At 58.9% G+C, this 18,376-nt stretch overlaps 1 pseudogene; it reads left to right on the top strand.

The window, feature by feature from the left end:
* Nucleotides 1-1,428: 1,428 nt before the first annotated feature.
* LOC147117863 (U6 spliceosomal RNA) lies at nt 1,429-1,526 on the top strand (annotated as a pseudogene).
* The last annotated feature ends 16,850 nt before the right edge of the window (nt 1,527-18,376 follow it).

Raw genomic sequence — 18,376 nt, 5'->3', positions numbered from 1 at the left:
CATAACAAAAACAGATTATCTGGTCATTATCACAATGCTGTTTCTGGAATAGCTTGCTGTGCGCAAAATTGACTGCTGTGTTTCCTATGTTACAACACTTCAAAAAAAAAGTACTTCATTGGCTATAAAGTGCTTTGGTATGTCCAGTGGTTGTGAAAGCGCTATATAAATGCAAGTCTTTCAAATGTTCAGCTAACAGAAAATGCAATCAAACAAAAGCAAGATGCTGGACACCTGAAATAAAAGCTGAAAATGCTCAACAAGTCAGGCAGCATCTGGTCGATGACCTTTCTAGAAGGAAAGAACTAGAGATGTTTGCAATGAACAGCTTTTAAGCAAGGAAAGGGTTGGGATTGTGGGTGGGGGGGGAGGTTGCAGGAAAAGAACAAAATGGAAAGGTCTGTGATAGGATGGAGGGCAGGAGTGATTAAATGTCAAAAAGATACAGCCTGCTTCTACCTCCTTCCCAGAACTCATGATGAAACGTTAACTCTGTTTCTCTCTCTCCAGATGCTGCTGAGTGTTTCCAGCATTTTCTGTTTTTAATTTTAGAAAATTCAATCAGTTCATTTATCATCAAGCAAGGCCAATTCGGGGCATTTAATTTGATCTCAGATGCTGGTCTGTAGCTTAATAGTGCAAATATACGTGCGCCTCAGTGTGCATTTATAACCTAATGCACAATATCTAAATGCAAAATACAGTCAGTTTTTTGACAGCTTTATCCTGAAAGATCAAATTATTTTGATAATCAGGGAGGAATTTCTTCATTCCTAACTTTAATGAAGAAGTTGATAATTAAGTATAAAGCTCAATATGTGTAGTTCCACTTCCTCAGACTGGCTGCAACTGGGAGGTGGAAAACTTCACACTGATGCAATAGGATTGATACGAGGTTGGGTAGATAGTTGTGGCAGAGTATAGGCAGCTTTATTGGCACCAATTTGCCTTAATCACAGCCTCCTTTGGTTTGAGCGCCACTTCTCGCATTATCCATTTTTGCGGTGGGATTGCCAATATGACACATCATCTAACATTGCTCAATGCTGGCAGAGTATTCCTTTTCCCAGCGCAGACCATCCCTCACAGTGTGCGAACAAAAAAAAAAAAGAATAAGGCCTTCCAAAAATATAAATTAAAAAGGATGCTGTGGTGTTGGAGCGTTTCAGAGAAGGTCAATCTCTGGCAAGGTCAAGCCCTGAAAACCTCAGTGTAGCTCCATCCCAACGCCTTTTAGTGAAACCTTGTACAGTCGCTAATGGTGTAACTGCAGAAGACACGAGCTTCAACATGTTGGCTCTGTTCTACTCATCTCAGGAATTCAAGGCTACTGCCCAGCCAATATTTTACTAAAGCATCCACTAATTACATTGACCAAGAGATCAGGCATTCATTCTTGGTAAAAGCCTGAATTTCTACAACAGCTCAACTGTCACAGTTCAAAAATAGCTGGAACGATAGGGAGCAGATTAGGAAGGCCCCTGCGCACGCATTACACACAAATTCATGAAGCATTCCATGTTTTTACACAGTCCTCGATACGGATTTAGTGGGGAGGAGATGTTCCTCCATCTCCTTCTGCAACATGCGCTGGCAATAGGGCGGCCACCTCTGGTTGGAGGCATTCCCGGAGGTTTGATCATGTGACATTCTGACCACATGACATCTGACCATGTGACATCTGACCACACGACGCCTACAAAATTTACTGCCTTTACCTTATAAAGGTCGAGTCCGCAGCAGTTGAGTGTTTTTGTCCGTGGTTCCGTGCCAGCAGCTGTTGTACGAGAAGTTCCGAGAACCAGGAAGCCGCTCCTGAGCAGGAGGAGGGTGAAACTGAGGGTGGAGGAACCGAGGGCGGAGGAACCGAGGGCGGGGGGAACCGAAGGCGGGAACCGAGGGCGGGGGAGAGGGGAATCTAAAAGTAGCGGAGCGTTTCATAGAGGGGAAAACAGAGGCGGGAGGAACTTTGATTCCATCAGTAACGAATGGGAACTCACTGAGATTGCACTGTTAACTAATAGTAATAATTGTAACACTTGGATTCCCCTCATAACCAACAGTAATACATGAACTCACTGAAAGTCTATATGTAACTGGTAGTGACGCCCCAATATCCGACCTGTAACTAGTAGTAATCCTATAACCAGCTGATATTCACCCTGAAACTGTAGCCAGAATCCACCCCCCCCAACACTGCACAAGGTGCGGTCAGGCTCCCCAGTCGATGCCACATTTAACAGGTCCGATCTCTCTCCCGACCTCCTTCGACTCTGGTCTGGACTCCGGTTCCGTGTGACGGTGACAACTCTGAACTTGGAGCCTCAGTCAGAATGGAACTGTACTTGGACTTCACACTGGCCCACCCCGAGCAGTCGCACAAAGGGCAGCAGGCTCAGTGATTGGGGCACTTCTCACACGGCACATTGTCCGAAACTCAACTCAGCACCAACATTTCTAAACCACTCCCTGGGCTTAGAATCAATAAAGGAAATTGTTCATAGAGTTATAGAATTGCAGCACAGGAAGAGACCACACAGCCCCCGGTGCCGGTGCTGTCTCCTGTAACCCCATCCCCCACCACAGGAGGAGACCATACAGCCCCCGGTGCCGGTGCTGTCTCCTGTAACCCCATCCCCCACCACAGGAGGAGGCCACACAGCCCCCGGTGCCGGTGCTGTCTCCTGTAACCCCATCCCCCACCACAGGAGGAGACCACACGGCCCCCGGTGCCGGTGCTGTCTCCTGTAACCCCATCCCTCACCACAGGAGGAGACCACACGGCCCCCGGTGCCGGTGCTGTCTCCTGTAACCCCATCCCCCACCACAGGAGGAGGCCACACGGCCCCCGGTGCCGGTGCTCTCTCCTGTAACCCCATCCCCGACCACACAGCCCCCGGTGCCGGTGCTCTCTCCTGTAACCCCATCCCCCACCACAGGAGGAGACCACACGGCCCCCGGTGCCGGTGCTGTCTCCTGTAACCCCATCCCCCACCACAGGAGGAGGCCACACAGCCCCCGGTGCCGGTGCTCTCTCCTGTAACCCCATCCCCCACCACAGGAGGAGACCACACAGCCCCCGGTGCCGGTGCTGTCTCCTGTAACCCCATCCCCCACCACAGGAGGAGGCCACACAGCCCCCGGTGCCGGTGCTGTCTCCTGTAACCCCATCCCCCACCACAGGAGGAGACCACACGGCCCCCGGTGCCGGTGCTGTCTCCTGTAACCCCATCCCCCACCACAGGAGGAGGCCACACAGCCCCCGGTGCCGGTGCTGTCTCCTGTAACCCCATCCCCCACCACAGGAGGAGGCCACACAGCCCCCGGTGCCGGTGCTGTCTCCTGTAACCCCATCCCCCACCACAGGAGGAGACCACACGGCCCCCGGTGCCGGTGCTGTCTCCTGTAACCCCATCCCCCACCACAGGAGGAGGCCACACAGCCCCCGGTGCCGGTGCTGTCTCCTGTAACCCCATCCCCCACCACAGGAGGAGACCACACAGCCCCCGGTGCCGGTGCTGTCTCCTGTAACCCCATCCCACACCACAGGAGGAGACCACACAGCCCCCGGTGCTGGTGCTCTCTCCTGTAACCCCATCCCACGCCACAGGAGGAGGCCACACAGCCCCCGGTGCCGGTGCTGTCTCCTGTAACCCCATCCCCCACCACAGGAGGAGGCCACACAGCCCCCGGTGCCGGTGCTGTCCCCTGTAACCCCATCCCCCACCACAGGAGGAGGCCACACAGCCCCCGGTGCTGGTGCTCTCTCCTGTAACCCCATCCCACACCACAGGAGGAGGCCACACAGCCCCCGGTGCCGGTGCTCTCTCCTGTAACCCCATCCCCCAACAAAGATTTTCTTAAATTCTCCCTTTTCAAATATTTATCCCATTCCTTTTGAAATGAAGTCGACTCTACCTCAACAGCCACATGTGGTGAAGCATCACATGGTCTACTAGCACTCAGTTTAAGAACCTTCCTCCTCCCTTTCCCCTCAGTTCTTCTGGTGAAAATCCTTAGTTTCTGTTCCCCAGTTCCCCATTCACCCACTAGTGGAAACAATCTTTCACTATTTAGCCTCAGAAAGATCCCCAGGTTTTACTCGCCCCTTTACTGACTGCTGCTCCTTCAGTGCCGCTCCCACTCGCCCCTTTACTGACTGCTCCTCCCTCAGTGTCACTCCCACTCGCCCCTTTACTGACTGATCCTACCTCATAGTCACTCCCACTCGCCCCTTTACTGACTGCTCCTCCCTCAGTGTCGCTCCCACTCACCCCTTTACTGACTGCTCCTCTCTCAGTGTCGCTCCCACTTGCCCCTTTACTGACTGCTCCTCTCTGTGTCGCTCCCACTCGCCCCTTTACTGACTGCTCCTCTCTCAGTGCCGCTCCCACTCACCCCTTTACTGACTGCTCCTCCCTCAGTGTAACTCCCACTCACCCCTTTACTGACAGCTCCTCCCTCAGTGTCTCTCCCACTCGCCCCTTTACTGACTGCTCCTCCCTCAGTGTTGCTCCCACTCGCCCCTTTACTGACTGCTCCTCCCTCAGTGTCACTCCCACTCGCCCCTTTACTGACTGATCCTCCCTCATAGTCACTCCCACTCGCTGCTTTACTGACTGCTCCTCCCTCAGTGTCTCTTCCACTCGCCCCTTTACTGACTGCTCCTCCCTCAGTGCCACTCCCACTCACCCCTTTACTGACTTCTCCTCCCTCAGTGTCTCTCCCACTCGCCCCTTTACTGACTGCTCCTCCCTCAGTGTCACTCCCACTCGCCCCTTTACTGACTGCTCCTCCCTCAGTGTCGCTCCCACTCGCCCCTTTACTGACTGCTCCTCCATCAGTGCCGCTCCCACTCGCCCCTTTACTGACTGCTCCTCCCTCAGTGTCACTCCCACTCGCCCCTTTACTCACTGCTCCTCCCTCAGTGTCTCTCCCACTCGCCCCTTTACTGACTGCTCCTCCCTCAGTGTCGCTCCCACTCGCCCCTTTACTGACTGCTCCTCCCTCAGTGCCTCTCCCACTTGCCCCTTTACTGACTGCTCCTCCCTCAGTGTCGCTCCCACTCACCCCTTTACTGACAGCTCCTGCCTCAGTGCCACTCTCACTCGCCCCTTTACTGACTGCTCCTCCCTCAGTGCCTCTCCCACTCGCCCCTTTACTGACTGCTCCTCCCTCAGTGTCGCTCCCACTCGCCCCTTTACTGACTGCTCCTCCCTCAGTGTCTCTCCCACTCGCCCCTTTACTGACTGCTCCTCTCTCAGTGTCACTCCCACTCGCCCCTTTACTGACTGCTCCTCCCTCAGTGTCACTCCCACTCGCCCCTTTACTGACTGCTCCTCCCTCAGTGTCTCTCCCACTCGCCCCTTTACTGCCTGCTCCTCCTGCAGTGCCGCTCCCACTCACCCCTTTACTGACTGCTCCTCCCTCAGTGCCGCTCCCACTCGCCCCTTTACTGACTGCTCCTCCCTCAGTGTCAATCCCACTCAACCCTTTACTGACTGCTCCTCCCGCAGTGCCGCTCCCACTCACCCCTTTACTGACTGCTCCTCCCTCAGTGTCACACCCACTCGCCCCTTTACTGACTGCTCCTCCCTCAGTGCCGCTCCCACTCGCCCCTTTACTGACTGCTCCTCTCTCAGGACCGCTCCCACTCGCCCCTTTACTGACTGCTCCTCCCTCAGTGCCGCTCCCACTCGCCCCTTTACTGACTGCTCCTCGCTCAGTGCTGCTCCCACTCACCCCTTTACTGACTGCTCCTCCCTCAGTGTCACTCCCACTCACCCCTTTACTGACTGCTCCTCCCTCAGTGTCTCTCCCACTCGCCCCTTTACTGACTGACCCTCCCTCAGTGCCGCTCCCACTCGCCCCTTTACTGACTGCTCCTCCCTCAGTGTCACTCCCACTCGCCCCTTTACTGACTGCTCCTCCCTCAGTGTCACTCCCACGCGCCCCTTTACTGACTGCTCCTCCCTCAGTGTCACTCCCACTCGCCCCTTTAATGACTGCTCCTTCCTCAGTGCCACTCCCACTCGCCCCTTTACTGACTGCTCCTCCCTCAGTGCCGCTCCCACTCACCCCTTTACTGACTGCTCCTCTCAGTGTCACTCCCACTCGCCACTTTACTGACTGCTCCTCCCTCAGTGCCGCTCCCACTCACCCCTTTACTGACTGCTCCCCCCTCAGTGCCGCTCCCACTCGCCCCTTTACTGACTGCTCACCCCTCAGTGCCGCTCCCACTCGCCCCTTCACTGACTGCTCCCCCCTCAGTGCCGCTCCCACTCGCCCCTTTACTGACTGCTCCCCCCACAGTGTTACTCCCACTCACCCCTTTACTGACTGCTCCTCCCTCAGTGTCACTCCCACTCGCCCCTTTACTGACTGCTCCCCCCTCAGTGTCACTCCCACTCGCCCCTTTACTGACTGCTCCCCCCTCAGTGCCGCTTCCACTCGCCCCTTTACTGACTGCTCCCCCCTCAGTGTCACTCCCACTCACCCCTTTACTGACTGCTCCTCCCTCAGTGTCACTCCCACTCACCCCTTTATTGACTGCTCCTCCCTCAGTGTCGCTCCCACTCGCCCCTTTACTGACTGCTCCCCCCTCAGTGTCACTCCCACTCGCCCCTTTACTGACTGCTCCTCCCTCAGTGCCGCTCCCACTCGCCCCTTTACTGGCTGATCCTCCCTCAGTGTCGCTCCCACTCGCCCCTTTACTGACTGCTCCTCCCTCAGTGCCGCTCCCACTCGCCCCTTTACTGACTGCTCCTCCCTCAGTGTCACTCCCACTCGCCCCTTTACTGACTGCTCCTCCCTCAGTGTCACTCCCACTCGCCCCTTTACTGACTGCTCCTGTCTCAGTGTCACTCCCAGTCGCCCCTTTACTGACCTCTGCTCTCAGTGTCACTCCCACTCGCCCCTTTACTGACTGCTCCTCCCTCAGTGTCACTCCCACTCGCCCCTTTACTGACTGCTCCTCCCTCAGTGTCACTCCCACTCGCCCCTTTGCTAACTGCTCCTCTCTCAGTGCCGCTCCCACTCGCCCCTTTACTGACTGCTCCTCCCTCAGAGTCTCTCCCACTCGCCTCTTTACTGACTGCTCCTCCCTCAGTGTCACTCCCACGCGCCCCTTTACTGACTGCTTCTCCCTCAGTGTCACTCCCACTCGCCCCTTTACTGTCTGCTCCTCCCTCAGTGCCGCTCCCACTCACCCCTTTACTGACTGCTCCTCCCTCAGTGTCGCTCCCACTCGCCCCTTTACTGACTGCTCCTCCCTCAGTGCCGCTCCCACTCACCCCTTTACTGACTGCTCCTTTCAGTGTCACTCCCACTCGCCCCTTTACTGACTGCTCCTCCCTCAGTGTCTCTCCCACACACCCCTTAAATGACTGCTCCTCCCTCAGTAGCGCTTCCACTCGCCCCTTTACTGACTGCTCCCCCCTCAGTGCCGCTCCCACTCGCCCCTTTACTGACTGCTCCTCTCTCAGTGTCATTCCCACTCGCCCCTTTACTGACTGCTCCTCCCTCAGTGTCTCTCCCACTCGCCCCTTTACTGACTGTTCCTCCCTCAGTAGCGCTTCCACTCGCCCCTTTACTGACTGCTCCCCCCTCAGTGCCGCTCCCACTCGCCCCTTTACTGACTGCTCCTCCCTCAGTGTCACTCCCACTCGTCCCTTTACTGACTGCTCCCCCCTCAGTGCCGTTCCCACTCGCCCCTTTACTGACTGCTCCCCCCTCAGTGCCGCTCCCACACGCCCCTTTACTGACTGCTCCTCCCTCAGTGTCACTCCCACTCACCCCTTTACTGACTGCTCCTCCCTCAGTGCCGCTCCCACTCACCCCTTTACTGACTGCTCCCCCCTCAGTGTCGCTCCCACTCGCTCCTTTACTGACTGCTCCCCCTGAGTGCCGCTCCCACTCGCCCCTTTACTGACTGCTCCCCGCTCAGTGTCGCTCCCACTCGCCCCTTTACTGACTGCTCCCCGCTCAGTGCCGCTCCCACTCACCCCTTTACTGACTGCTCCTCTCAGTGTCACTCCCACTCGCCCCTTTACTGACTGCTCCTCCCTCAGTGCCGCTCCCACTCACCCCTTTACTGACTGCTCCCCCCTCAGTGCCGCTCCCACTCGCCCCTTTACTGACTGCTCCTCCCTCAGTGTCACTCCCACTCGCCCCTTTACTGACTGCTCCCCCCTCAGTGCCGTTCCCACTCGCCCCTTTACTGACTGCTCCCCCCTCAGTGCCGCTCCCACACGCCCCTTTACTGACTGCTCCTCCCTCAGTGTCACTCCCACTCACCCCTTTACTGACTGCTCCCCCCTCAGTGCCGCTCCCACTCGCCCCTTTACTGACTGCTCCTCCCTCAGTGTCATTCCCACTAGCCCCTTTACTGACTGCTCCTCCCTCAGTGTCGCTCCCACTCGCGCCTTTACTGACTGCTCCTCCCTCAGTAGCGCTTCCACTCGCCCCTTTACTGACTGCTCCCCCCTCAGTGCCGCTCCCACTCGCCCCTTTACTGACTGCTCCTCCCTCAGTGTCACTCCCACTCGCCCCTTTACTGACTGCTCCTGTCTCAGTGTCACTCCCAGTCGCCCCTTTACTGACTGCTCCTCCCTCAGTGTCACTCCCACTCGCCCCTTTACTGACTGCTCCTCCCTCAGTGTCACTCCCACGCGCCCCTTTACTGACTGCTCCTCCCTCAGTGTCACTCCCACTCGCCCCTTTAATGACTGCTCCTTCCTCAGTGCCACTCCCACTCGCCCCTTTACTGACTGCTCCTCCCTCAGTGCCGCTCCCACTCACCCCTTTACTGACTGCTCCTCTCAGTGTCACTCCCACTCGCCACTTTACTGACTGCTCCTCCCTCAGTGCCGCTCCCACTCACCCCTTTACTGACTGCTCCCCCCTCAGTGCCGCTCCCACTCGCCCCTTTACTGACTGCTCCCCCCTCAGTGCCGCTCCCACTCGCCCCTTCACTGACTGCTCCCCCCTCAGTGCCGCTCCCACTCGCCCCTTTACTGACTGCTCCCCCCACAGTGTTACTCCCACTCACCCCTTTACTGACTGCTCCTCCCTCAGTGTCACTCCCACTCGCCCCTTTACTGACTGCTCCCCCCTCAGTGTCACTCCCACTCGCCCCTTTACTGACTGCTCCCCCCTCAGTGCCGCTTCCACTCGCCCCTTTACTGACTGCTCCCCCCTCAGTGTCACTCCCACTCACCCCTTTACTGACTGCTCCTCCCTCAGTGTCACTCCCACTCACCCCTTTATTGACTGCTCCTCCCTCAGTGTCGCTCCCACTCGCCCCTTTACTGACTGCTCCCCCCTCAGTGTCACTCCCACTCGCCCCTTTACTGACTGCTCCTCCCTCAGTGCCGCTCCCACTCGCCCCTTTACTGGCTGCTCCTCCCTCAGTGTCGCTCCCACTCGCCCCTTTACTGACTGCTCCTCCCTCAGTGCCGCTCCCACTCGCCCCTTTACTGACTGCTCCTCCCTCAGTGTCACTCCCACTCGCCCCTTTACTGACTGCTCCTCCCTCAGTGTCACTCCCACTCGCCCCTTTACTGACTGCTCCTGTCTCAGTGTCACTCCCAGTCGCCCCTTTACTGACCTCTGCTCTCAGTGTCACTCCCACTCGCCCCTTTACTGACTGCTCCTCCCTCAGTGTCACTCCCACTCGCCCCTTTACTGACTGCTCCTCCCTCAGTGTCACTCCCACTCGCCCCTTTGCTAACTGCTCCTCTCTCAGTGCCGCTCCCACTCGCCCCTTTACTGACTGCTCCTCCCTCAGTGTCTCTCCCACTCGCCTCTTTACTGACTGCTCCTCCCTCAGTGTCACTCCCACGCGCCCCTTTACTGACTGCTCCTCCCTCAGTGTCACTCCCACTCGCCCCTTTACTGTCTGCTCCTCCCTCAGTGCCGCTCCCACTCACCCCTTTACTGACTGCTCCTCCCTCAGTGTCGCTCCCACTCGCCCCTTTACTGACTGCTCCTCCCTCAGTGCCGCTCCCACTCACCCCTTTACTGACTGCTCCTTTCAGTGTCACTCCCACTCGCCCCTTTACTGACTGCTCCTCCCTCAGTGTCTCTCCCACACACCCCTTAAATGACTGCTCCTCCCTCAGTAGCGCTTCCACTCGCCCCTTTACTGACTGCTCCCCCCTCAGTGCCGCTCCCACTCGCCCCTTTACTGACTGCTCCTCCCTCAGTGTCATTCCCACTCGCCCCTTTACTGACTGCTCCTCCCTCAGTGTCTCTCCCACTCGCCCCTTTACTGACTGTTCCTCCCTCAGTAGCGCTTCCACTCGCCCCTTTACTGACTGCTCCCCCCTCAGTGCCGCTCCCACTCGCCCCTTTACTGACTGCTCCTCCCTCAGTGTCACTCCCACTCGTCCCTTTACTGACTGCTCCCCCCTCAGTGCCGTTCCCACTCGCCCCTTTACTGACTGCTCCCCCCTCAGTGCCGCTCCCACACGCCCCTTTACTGACTGCTCCTCCCTCAGTGTCACTCCCACTCACCCCTTTACTGACTGCTCCTCCCTCAGTGCCGCTTCCACTCACCCCTTTACTGACTGCTCCCCCCTCAGTGTCGCTCCCACTCGCTCCTTTACTGACTGCTCCCCCTGAGTGCCGCTCCCACTCGCCCCTTTACTGACTGCTCCCCGCTCAGTGTCGCTCCCACTCGCCCCTTTACTGAATGCTCCCCGCTCAGTGCCGCTCCCACTCACCCCTTTACTGACTGCTCCTCTCAGTGTCACTCCCACTCGCCCCTTTACTGACTGCTCCTCCCTCAGTGCCGCTCCCACTCACCCCTTTACTGACTGCTCCCCCCTCAGTGCCGCTCCCACTCGCCCCTTTACTGACTGCTCCTCCCTCAGTGTCACTCCCACTCGCCCCTTTACTGACTGCTCCCCCCTCAGTGCCGTTCCCACTCGCCCCTTTACTGACTGCTCCCCCCTCAGTGCCGCTCCCACACGCCCCTTTACTGACTGCTCCTCCCTCAGTGTCACTCCCACTCACCCCTTTACTGACTGCTCCCCCCTCAGTGCCGCTCCCACTCGCCCCTTTACTGACTGCTCCTCCCTCAGTGTCATTCCCACTAGCCCCTTTACTGACTGCTCCTCCCTCAGTGTCGCTCCCACTCGCCCCTTTACTGACTGCTCCTCCCTCAGTAGCGCTTCCACTCGCCCCTTTACTGACTGCTCCCCCCTCAGTGCCGCTCACACTCGCCCCTTTACTGACTGCTCCTCCCTCAGTAGCGCTTCCACTCGCCCCTTTACTGACTGCTCCCCCCTCAGTGCCGCTTCCACTCGCCCCTTTACTGACTGCTCCCCCCTCAGTGCTGCTCCCACTCGCCCCTTTACTGACTGCTCCTCCCTCAGTGTCACTCCCACTCACCCCTTTACTGACTGCTCCTCCCTCAGTGCCGCACCCACTCACCCCTTTACTGACTGCTCCCCGCTCAGTGTCGCTCCCACTCGCTCCTTTACTTACTGCTCCCCCTGAGTGCCGCTCCCACTCGCCCCTTTACTGACTGCTCCCCGCTCAGTGTCGCTCCCACTCGCCCCTTTACTGACTGCTCCCCCCTCAGTGCCGCTCCCACTCGCCCCTTTACTGACTGCTCCTCTCTGTGCCGCTCCCACTCGCCCCTTTACTGACTGCTCCTCCCTCAGTGCCGCTCCCACTCGCCCCTTTACTGGCTGCTCCTCCCTCAGTGTCGCTCCCACTCGCCCCTTTACTGACTGCTCCTCCCTCAGTGCCTCTCCCACTCGCCCCTTTACTGACTGCTCCTCCCTCAGTGCCGCTCCCACTTGCCCTTTTACTGACTGACCCTCCCTCAGTGCCGCTCCCACTCGCCCCTTTACTGACTGCTCCTCCCTTAGTGCCGCTCCCACTCGCCCCTTTACTGACTGCTCCTCCCTCAGTGTCGCTCCCACTCGCCCCTTTACTGACTGCTCCTGTCTCAGTGTCACTCCCAGTCGCCCCTTTACTGACTGCTCCTCCCTCAGTGTCACTCCCACTCGCCCCATTACTGACTGCTCCTCCCTCAGTGTCACTCCCACTCGCCCCTTTGCTAACTGCTCCTCTCTCAGTGCCGCTCCCACTCGCCCCTTTACTGACTGCTCCTCCCTCAGTGTCACTCCCACGCGCACCTTTACTGACTGCTCCTCCCTCAGTGTCACTCCCACTCGCCCCTTTAATGACTGCTCCTTCCTCAGTGCCACTCCCACTCGCCCCTTTACTGACTGCTCCTCCCTCAGTGTCGCTCCCACTCGCCCCTTTACTGACTGCTCCTCCCTCAGTGCCGCTCCCACTCACCCCTTTACTGACTGCTCCTCTCAGTGTCACTCCCACTCGCCCCTTTACTGACTGCTCCTCCCTCAGTGCCGCTCCCACTCACCCCTTTACTGACTGCTCCCCCCTCAGTGCCGCTCACAGTAGCCCCTTTACTGACTGCTCCCCCCTCAGTGCCGCTTCCACTCGCCCCTTTACTGACTGCTCCCCCCTCAGTGCCGCTTCCACTCGCCCCTTTACTGACTGCTCCCCCCTCAGTGTCACTCCCACTCGCCCCTTTACTGACTGCTCCTCCCTCAGTGTCACTCCCACTCGCCCCTTTACTGACTGCTCCTGTCTCAGTGTCACTCCCAGTCACCCCTTTACTGACTTCTGCTCTCAGTGTCACTCCCACTCGCCCCTTTACTGACTGCTCCTCCCTCAGTGTCACTCCCACTCGCCCCTTTACTGACTGCTCCTCCCTCAGTGTCACTCCCACTCGCCCCTTTGCTAACTGCTCCTCTCTCAGTGCCGCTCCCACTCGCCCCTTTACTGACTGCTCCTCCCTCAGTGTCACTCCCACGCGCCCCTTTACTGATTGCTCCTCCCTCAGTGTCACTCCCACTCGCCACTTTACTGACTGCTCCTTCCTCAGTGCCACTCCCACTCGCCCCTTTACTGACTGCTCCTCCCTCAGTGCCGCTCCCACTCACCCCTTTACTGACTGCTCCTCTCAGTGTCACTCCCACTCGCCCCTTTACTGACTGCTCCTCCCTCAGTGCCGCTCCCACTCACCCCTTTACTGACTGCTCCTCCCTCAGTGTCACTCCCACTCGCCCCTTTACTGACTGCTCCTCCCTCAGTGTCTCTCCCACTCACCCCTTTAATGACTGCTCCTCCCTCAGTAGCGCTTCCACTCGCCCCTTTACTGACTGCTCCTCCCACAGTGTCGCTCCCACTCGCCCCTTTACTGACTGCTCCTTCCTCAGTGCCACTCCCACTCGCCCCTTTGCTGACTGCTCCTCCCTCAGTGCCGCTCCCACTCACCCCTTTACTGACTGCTCCTTCCTCGGTGCCACTCCCACTCGCCCCTTTGCTGACTGCTCCTCCCTCAGTGTCTCTCCCACTCACCCCTTTAATGACTGCTCCTCCCTCAGTGTCACTCCCACGCGCCCCTTTACTGATTGCTCCTCCCTCAGTGTCACTCCCACTCGCCCCTTTACTGACTGCTCCTCCCTCAGTGTCACTCCCACTCGCCCCTTTACTGACTGCTCCTCCCTCAGTGTCTCTCCCACTCACCCCTTTAATGACTGCTCCTCCCTCAGTGCCGCTCCCACTCGCCCCTTTACTGACTGCTCCCCCCTCAGTGCCGCTCCCACTCGCCCCTTTACTGACTGCTCCTCCCTCAGTGTCACTCCCACTCACCCCTTTACTGACTGCTCCTTCCTCAGTGCCACTCCCACTCGCCCCTTTGCTGACTGCTCCTCCCTCAGTGCCGCTCCCACTCACCCCTTTACTGACTGCTCCTCTCAGTGTCACTCCCACTCGCCCCTTTACTGACTGCTCCTCCCTCAGTGCCGCTCCCACTCACCCCTTTACTGACTGCTCCCCCTCAGTGCCGCTCCCAGTCGCCCCTTTACTGACTGCTCCCCCCTCAGTGCCGTTCCCACTCGCCCCTTTACTGACTGCTCCCCCCTCAGTGCTGCTTCCACTCGCCCCTTTACTGACTGCTCCCCCCTCAGTGTCACTCCCACTCGCCCCTTTACTGACTGCTCCTCCCTCAGTGTCACTCCCACTCGCCCCTTTACTGACTGCTCCTGTCTCAGTGTCACTCCCAGTCACCCCTTTACTGACTTCTGCTCTCAGTGTCACTCCCACTCGCCCCTTTACTGACTGCTCCTCCCTCAGTGTCACTCCCACTCGCCCCTTTACTGACTGCTCCTCCCTCAGTGTCACTCCCACTCGCCCCTTTGCTAACTGCTCCTCTCTCAGTGCCGCTCCCACTCGCCCCTTTACTGACTGCTCCTCCCTCAGTGTCACTCCCACGCGCCCCTTTACTGATTGCTCCTCCCTCAGTGTCACTCCCACTCGCCCCTTTACTGACTGCTCCTTCCTCAGTGCCACTCCCACTCGCCCCTTTACTGACTGCTCCTCCCTCAGTGACACTCCCACTCGCCCCTTTACTGACTGCTCCTCCCTCAGTGTCACTCCCACTCGCCCCTTTGCTAACTGCTCCTCTCTCAGTGCCGCTCCCACTCGCCCCTTTACTGACTGCTCCTCCCTCAGTGTCACTCCCACGCGCCCCTTTACTGATTGCTCCTCCCTCAGTGTCACTCCCACTCACCCCTTTACTGACTGCTCCTCTCAGTGTCACTCCCACTCGCCCCTTTACTGACTGCTCCTCCCTCAGTGCCGCTCCCACTCACCCCTTTACTGACTGCTCCTCCCTCAGTGTCACTCCCACTCGCCCCTTTACTGACTGCTCCTCCCTCAGTGTCTCTCCCACTCACCCCTTTAATGACTGCTCCTCCCTCAGTAGCGCTTCCACTCGCCCCTTTCCTGACTGCTCCCCCCTCAGTGCCGCTCCCACTCGCCCCTTTACTGACTGCTCCTCCCTCAGTGTCACTCCCACTCGCCCCTTTAATGACTGCTCCTTCCTCAGTGCCACTCCCACTCGCCCCTTTGCTGACTGCTCCTCCCTCAGTGCCGCTCCCACTCACCCCTTTACTGACTGCTCCTCTCAGTGTCACTCCCACTCGCCCCTTTACTGACTGCTCCTCCCTCAGTGCCGCTCCCACTCACCCCTTTACTGACTGCTCCCCCTCAGTGTCACTCCCACTCACCCCTTTACTGACTGCTCCCCCTCAGTGCCGCTCCCAGTCGCCCCTTTACTGACTGCTCCCCCCTCAGTGCCGCTCCCACTCGCCCCTTTACTGACTGCTCCCCCCTCAGTGCCGCTTCCACTCGCCCCTTTACTGACTGCTCCTCCCTCAGTGTCACTCCCACTCACCCCTTTACTGACTGCTCCTCTCAGTGTCACTCCCACTCGCCCCTTTACTGACTGCTCCTCCCTCAGTGCCGCTCCCACTCACCCCTTTACTGACTGCTCCCCCTCAGTGTCACTCCCACTCACCCCTTTACTGACTGCTCCCCCTCAGTGCCGCTCCCAGTCGCCCCTTTACTGACTGCTCCCCCCTCAGTGCCGCTCCCACTCGCCCCTTTACTGACTGCTCCCCCCTCAGTGCCGCTTCCACTCGCCCCTTTACTGACTGCTCCCCGCTCAGTGTCACTCCCACTCGCCCCTTTACTGACTGCTCCTCCCTCAGTGTCACTCCCACTCGCCCCTTTACTGACTGCTCCTGTCTCAGTGTCACTCCCAGTCACCCCTTTACTGACTTCTGCTCTCAGTGTCACTCCCACTCGCCCCTTTACTGACTGCTCCTCCCTCAGTGTCACTCCCACTCGCCCCTTTACTGACTGCTCCTCCCTCAGTGTCACTCCCACTCGCCCCTTTGCTAACTGCTCATCTCTCAGTGCCGCTCCCACTCGCCCCTTTACTGACTGCTCCTCCCTCAGTGTCACTCCCACGCGCCCCTTTACTGATTGCTCCTCCCTCAGTGTCACTCCCACTCGCCCCTTTACTGACTGCTCCTTCCTCAGTGCCACTCCCACTCGCCCCTTTACTGACTGCTCCTCCCTCAGTGCCGCTCCCACTCACCCCTTTACTGACTGCTCCTCTCAGTGTCATTCCCACTCGCCCCTTTACTGACTGCTCCTCCCTCAGTGTCTCTCCCACTCGCCCCTTTACTGAATGCTCCTCCCTCAGTAGCGCTTCCACTCGCCCCTTTACTGACTGCTCCCCCCTCAGTGCCGCTCCCACTCGCCCCTTTACTGACTGCTCCTCCCTCAGTAGCGCTTCCACTCGCCCCTTTACTGACTGCTCCCCCCTCAGTGCCACTCCCACTCGCCCCTTTACTGACTGCTCCCCTCTCAGTGCCGCTCCCACTCGCCCCTTTACTGACTGCTCCGCCCTCAGTGTCGCTTCCACTCGCCCCTTTACTGACTGCTCCCCCCTCAGTGTCGCTCCCACTCGCCCCTTTACTGACTGCTCCCCCCTCAGTGCCGCTCCCACTCACCCCTTTACTGACTGCTCCCCACTCAGTGTCGCTCCCACTCGCCCCTTTACTGACTGCTACCCCCTCAGTGCCGCTCCCACTCGCCCCTTTACTGACTGCTCCCCCCTCAGTGCCGCTTCCACTCGCCCCTTTACTGACTGCTCCTCTCTCAGTGCTGCTCCCACTCGCCCCTTTACTGACTGCTCCTCCCTCAGTGCCTCTCCCACTCGCCCCTTTACTGACTGCTCCTCTCTCAGTGTCACTCCCACTCGCCCCTTTACTGACTGCTCCTCCCTCAGTGCCTCTCCCACTCGCCCCTTTACTGACTGCTCCTCTCTCAGTGTCACTCCCACTCGCCCCTTTACTGACTGCTCCTCCCTCAGTGTCTCTCCCACTCGCCCCTTTACTGACTGCTCCTCCCTCAGTAGCGCTTCCACTCGCCCCTTTACTGACTGCTCCCCCCTCAGTGCCGCTCCCACTCGCCCCTTTACTGACTGCTCCCCCCTCAGTGCCGCTCCCACTCGCCCCTTTACTGACTGCTCCCCCCTCAGTGTCACTCCCACTCGCCCCTTTACTGACTGCTCCTCCCTCAGTGCCGCTCCCACTCGCCCCTTTACTGACTGACCCTCCCTCAGTGCCGCTCTCACTCGCCCCTTTACTGACTGCTCCTCCCTCAGTGCCTCTCCCACTCGCCCCTTTACTGACTGCTCCTCTCTCAGTGTCACTCCCACTCGCCCCTTTACTGACTGCTCCTCCCTCAGTGCCTCTCCCACTCGCCCCTTTACTGACTGCTCCTCTCTCAGTGTCACTCCCACTCGCCCCTTTACTGACTGCTCCTCCCTCAGTGTCACTCCCACGCGCCCCTTTACTGATTGCTCCTCCCTCAGTGTCACTCCCACTCGCCCCTTTACTGACTGCTCCTTCCTCAGTGCCACTCCCACTCGCCCCTTTACTGACTGCTCCTCCCTCAGTGCCGCTCCCACTCACCCCTTTACTGACTGCTCCTCTCAGTGTCATTCCCACTCGCCCCTTTACTGACTGCTCCTCCCTCAGTGTCTCTCCCACTCGCCCCTTTACTGAATGCTCCTCCCTCAGTAGCGCTTCCACTCGCCCCTTTACTGACTGCTCCCCCCTCAGTGCCGCTCCCACTCGCCCCTTTACTGACTGCTCCTCCCTCAGTAGCGCTTCCACTCGCCCCTTTACTGACTGCTCCCCCCTCAGTGCCACTCCCACTCGCCCCTTTACTGACTGCTCCCCTCTCAGTGCCGCTCCCACTCGCCCCTTTACTGACTGCTCCGCCCTCAGTGTCGCTTCCACTCGCCCCTTTACTGACTGCTCCCCCCTCAGTGTCGCTCCCACTCGCCCCTTTACTGACTGCTCCCCCCTCAGTGCCGCTCCCACTCACCCCTTTACTGACTGCTCCCCACTCAGTGTCGCTCCCACTCGCCCCTTTACTGACTGCTACCCCCTCAGTGCCGCTCCCACTCGCCCCTTTACTGACTGCTCCCCCCTCAGTGCCGCTTCCACTCGCCCCTTTACTGACTGCTCCTCTCTCAGTGCTGCTCCCACTCGCCCCTTTACTGACTGCTCCTCCCTCAGTGCCTCTCCCACTCGCCCCTTTACTGACTGCTCCTCTCTCAGTGTCACTCCCACTCGCCCCTTTACTGACTGCTCCTCCCTCAGTGCCTCTCCCACTCGCCCCTTTACTGACTGCTCCTCTCTCAGTGTCACTCCCACTCGCCCCTTTACTGACTGCTCCTCCCTCAGTGTCTCTCCCACTCGCCCCTTTACTGACTGCTCCTCCCTCAGTAGCGCTTCCACTCGCCCCTTTACTGACTGCTCCCCCCTCAGTGCCGCTCCCACTCGCCCCTTTACTGACTGCTCCCCCCTCAGTGCCGCTCCCACTCGCCCCTTTACTGACTGCTCCCCCCTCAGTGTCACTCCCACTCGCCCCTTTACTGACTGCTCCTCCCTCAGTGCCGCTCCCACTC

Source organism: Somniosus microcephalus, chromosome 5, assembly GCF_052327205.1.
Source record: "Somniosus microcephalus isolate GS21.2 chromosome 5, FLI_Smic_1.0, whole genome shotgun sequence".
NCBI classification, from domain to species: domain Eukaryota; kingdom Metazoa; phylum Chordata; class Chondrichthyes; order Squaliformes; family Somniosidae; genus Somniosus; species Somniosus microcephalus.
Note: the sequence above shows the minus strand (reverse complement) of the source record. Positions and strands in the feature narration are given on the sequence as shown.